Below are 4,807 nucleotides of genomic sequence, written 5' to 3' on the forward strand. Positions count from 1 at the left end.
CCAAATACTTGCTCCCATATTTTTGGCTACTAAGGGCTGTTTCAACTAAAAAAAAAAAAAAAAAAAAAAAAAACTTTTTTTATTTCCTGTAGTAAAGAAGGAACATAAATCAACAAGAAAAGAATAAAGTAATCATATTTTGATAGACTTGTCATTGACTAGTGTTTTAAAATCATTTTAATGTCTAATTTATTTACATAGCAACTCAATAGCACTCCTCCACATAATTATTTGCACAAGTTAACTTTTTTTTTCTTGGCTTTATTCATTTTTTTAATTTTGTTTATACCTCTCAATAGAGCAGAGTAAATATATTGTATAGACTATGTTTGTATTATTTCAAAAATATTAGTTCCTTAGAGATAATGTTTGGGAAAATGTATATCTTTAGTTGACTTATCTCTGACTGAAAAAGAGAAAGAGAGAAAGAATGAAAGAAAGAGAGAAAGAAAGAAAGAAAGAAAGAGGGGAAAAGCCCCCCCCAAAAAAAAACAAAAACAAAAAAATCGGAGAACATTTTGGTTTTTACAAACTGACATTAATAACAGATCAATATCTTCCTTCCAGGGAGTACAATTATTTACTATGTAACTGCACTGAAAATATTAAAAAGAATTAGTTCTAAAGTGTCAAAAGTCAAGCTTAACAAATTTAAAAGCAATGAAATGAAAACTCAGTTAAGCACAAAAGCACCCTTTTGAATTTCATGAAAAGCTATGCCAAGAACTGAAGAATCCGGGGTCTGTGACTCTAGTATTTGGTTTATTAGGTCCAGCGCTTGCCTTCAAAGGGGGAGTACAGCCGCGTAGCAGCTAAGGATTTAGAGGAATTCTGAGAATTTGAAAGCCTTTTTCCCCCCAAAATGGATTCCGTGTGCACTTGAGCCATAAACACTGATTTGGGATCTTTTACTCAATCGTTTGCCGCTGGCTGCGTCTCTACCTTTAGATAACTATGAAATTCCAAGTCAGGAAAGGTAGAGAACTCGAGGAGACATGGGACCAAGCAGACATTAACCATATTAGGAGTGGAAGAGTTGGAGATCTCTGCAGAAGTGAGGGCGGTGGGCAGGTGTGAGGCCCCAGCCTTTGGAGTGACTATTTGCTCAAATATCAAGTTTTTTTTTTTTTTTTTTTTTTTTTTCAGTTGTTTTCAAGTAACCTTGGGCATTGTGTCTCTGGTTGCAAGTTTCAGGAGCATCAGGACAGCCAGGTTTTCAGGGCGCTTGGTAACAGAGGCTGCATGAAGAGGGGAGCATTATGAAGTGCCCCCTCCCCTGAGGGGCTAGGGAGGGGGAAGCACAGAGCCTAGAGGGAGCTGGGACTTGCCACTAGAGCAGACATGGTTGGTGTCCATCAGGGATAAGCCCTATCTTGATTTGGGATTTAAATAAGTTATTTTAGACCTGTGCTTGAATTAAAAATAAAAATAAAAATAACACCCCCCTCCAGGAAAAAAAAAAAAAAAACAGAGTTCACTTTGTAATATGAAAATCAAATTCCATTTACGGTCAGGATTACTGATAAAATCTGTCCACTTCTGTGGACCCTCCAAAACCTGCATCCTGTCACCGGATGTACATAAAACCTGGTCCTAAGGTTAGGGCGGGAATCAGTAAGGCTCCCGAGAGACCTGGTTTTGACATAGGAGATTCCTTGTCTCCAAAACCAGAATAATAGTCAAAGAAAGAGAATTGTAGAAGGCTCAGAGAAAGGAAGTCTGAATGTGGAACAAAATAAATGAAGTAGGACTTCATTTAAACGGGGTTACTACTTTCTTTTTTTTTTTTTATTAGTTCTGATTACACAGTTTTCTTCCTTCCTTCCTTTTCTTCCCCTCTCTCCCTGTTTAATTTAAAGGCAATTGGGTGGCATGGGGCTCACTTTGTAAGTATGAAAATACGGTAGTATACCAGCAGATGTACGGGAGGAGGGATGGGGCACACACCCTCATTACAAAGATCACTGGATTTTTACACAAAGAACAAATCTGTACGTCCTACATTGTCATTAGGATGGAAAGATTTCTTTTTCTTTTCTTTTTATCATTTCAATATAAAAAAAAAAAAGGCCCCCCTCTCGGGGCGAGGTTTCTGCTTTTGCAGTGTTGGATATGTTATTATTATAAAACGTGGTTATATTCTCTGCTTCTTGCGCTAACAATGGGGACAGGGGTAGGGGGTGGGTCGGAGGGGCCTGAAATGACAGAATGAGGGACACACAATAGCATGGCCGTGACTCTGAACAAATAAATAAAACATGTGAATCGCAGTCTCTGCTGTTCCTCCCTTCTTTCCCCCTCCCCCCCAACTGTGATTAAATTTGCTGTGGTCATTTCCCAAATGTCTGCCTGATTAAAAAAAAAAAAAAAAAAAAAAAAAGACCAAGATGAAGAAGACCAAGAAGCAGCAGAAGCAGGCTCAGCCCCAGCAGCACCCAGAGCTGTTTCTTACACACCGAGGACCCTTCCAGGGGCTGGCAATCTCCACTCCTGTCAATCACTCCTAAGGGCACAGACATGCGAGCCACTTTCGTTAGCGAAAATACTCCACATCTGATTGCTGTCTTCCTCCTACCCCCCAAAAGAGAAGAGGAAAAAGCCCTGTGAACCCTTGGACAACAACCCTGCCCCCTTAATAAACAACTACCCCTCAAATAGCCCCCAAAGTCCCACTGAAACCTTAGCTGCCTGCCTGGTGCTCCCTAACGGGTCTTCTATTCCTGTAACACCAAAGCAGCTTCCCGGCAACCTATTGGACGCATAGGAGGGAGAAAAGAATATATTTTAATAAATCGAGGATGGCGACGGGGTTGTGAAATGGGTTGTAGAGCCCTGTTCTTTAGTCCTAGAAAAAGATGAGGCTGTTGTGGGGTGGGGCAAGATTGAGGGGGGGTTGAGGGTAATATTGCGAGATAATAGCAACTATGTTAATATCCGGAATTTTCAATGTAGCATAAGTACATTTTGTTTTTCCTTTTAGCACGATTTATAATTAAAGATTTTAATCTGGCTTCACATTGAGTTAATAAGCCCTTTGATTGATTAGGATTCATAAAAATTGCCATTTCCCGCTGATGCTTTTGTGTTTCTGGGGATGCTCTTCTGAAAAGCCGGGTTAAGGTGAATAGGAAGCTGCCATTGTTCCGGCTGAGCTGGGCCAATTCTGGGAACTCCGAACTGCTGTACTCCGCTTGTCCTCGGCAGTATCTTGTTGTTCAGCCAAATTAATGCAGATAGGATCGGCTGGGCTCCAGTTTAGCCAGGTTTGGGGGGGGGGGGGGTAAGGGGGATTCTTCTTTTTAAAAATGTCACCAGGTGCTCTGTACACAGCTCTTTGCTTCTGTGTGGTGACCTGCGCTTTGGTTTATGCAAGTAAATAAATAAAAACTACAATGAAATCTCATCAAATTGATAAATAGAAATGTTAGGAACTGTTTCAAAGATAAAGGGAAGAAAATTACAAAGTAAATGCATACAGAGGCGACAAACCCTAGAATACTAAGCCCCAGATTTTCTTTACAAAATTCAACTTCAGAGGCTGTGTGAGCCGATAAATTACCCGTTTGCATTAATGGCCAATCCTGCAATATGTGGGAAGTGTCCTCCTTCAGCTAAAGGGATGTCTTAGAAATGTAAACACAAATGAATAAATAGGAGAGAGAGAGAGAGAGAGAGAGAGAGAGAGAGAGAGAGGGAGAGACGGGGAGGCAGCCAGGCGGTACGCTAATGCTATTTATCGAGTTAAATAATAGACCCTGCCATCCTTTCCTTCCAAAACCAAACCAAAATTAAGAGCCAAATCAAGAAACAATGATAAATTCTGAGAAAGGGGAGAAGAAAGACAGAGCATGTGAGCCAGGGCCTGTGATTTGAAACGTTCTGTCAGAGAGGCCCCCTTCTCTTCAGCTTATTGTACCCTGGATGTCGGTGAGGGGGGCGTACAGGAGAATTCCCGTCTGCCCACCCTCCCGTCGCTTATTTTTATCAGGGGAAGAAAAAGTGACTGTGTTCAGCTTCCGAAGGGCCTCACTGTGGGGACTGAACCACAGCAAATTCCCTTTGTGTTTCTGGTTCTGAAGGGGCCTGCTATTGTTGCTTGCAGAGACTCTTGAAAAGGCAGGAGGGGGAGTGGGGCCGTGGCAAGCGCCGCCCTCCCCCCCCCAATTTCAACTTGTTCCGGGATCAGTAGTCTCTCCTCCCCTGTCATCCACCCCGACTTCTCGGCATGACTATCATTTTTGTGTACTCTCATCACCATTCAAAAGGGGTCTGAATACAAACAGTTTAAGCGATCATGAGAAACACCGGAAACCGTGTCCAGAGAGCTAAGGGGGCTTGGGGAAGTGTCCCCCAGGTGGGCTGGCAGATGGCACTGGCCTGGCTCTTCTATGGCACCGTCACTCCAGGCCTCTGCCTAGTGTCAATCTGTTAACTTTAAAACCCCACCTTGCTGGCTCTGTTCTCAAAGACCTGATTCTGAAAAGCACTCTGGGTCCTGGCCACACTGGCACCACCCCTTGGATAGAGACTGGTCTTCCGTCCTCAACTCCTTTTCCCTCCATAAGATTGCTGTTTCTCCACAGTATGACCCACACCAGTCCAAGTGAGTCACCAAACGGGTGGAATGAAACCAGTTTGAGTTTCCAGTCAGACCACAGTGCCCCAACCTGCCGGAGGAGCCCGTGCTTGGCCATCACTGGTCTCATTCATTCCTGACCAGCAGGCATAATGGGTGAGCTTTTAAAGCTCACTAATGAAGAAAATTGACCCTAAGCAAAGGAAACCCGGTCCCTTAATACCACCCAGA

The 4,807-nt window shown here is 42.9% G+C and overlaps 1 annotated feature.

The window, feature by feature from the left end:
• Window positions 1,202–4,210: an enhancer, noted in NCBI's record as "VISTA enhancer mm1540". NCBI's record gives its function as "enhancer in: hindbrain (rhombencephalon)[3/5]" and the evidence as "EXISTENCE:transgenic organism evidence [ECO:0001131][PMID:17130149]".

The sequence above is a fragment of the Mus musculus genome, chromosome 8 (assembly GCF_000001635.26).
Source record: "Mus musculus strain C57BL/6J chromosome 8, GRCm38.p6 C57BL/6J".
In the NCBI taxonomy this organism is placed as follows: Eukaryota; Metazoa; Chordata; class Mammalia; order Rodentia; family Muridae; genus Mus; species Mus musculus.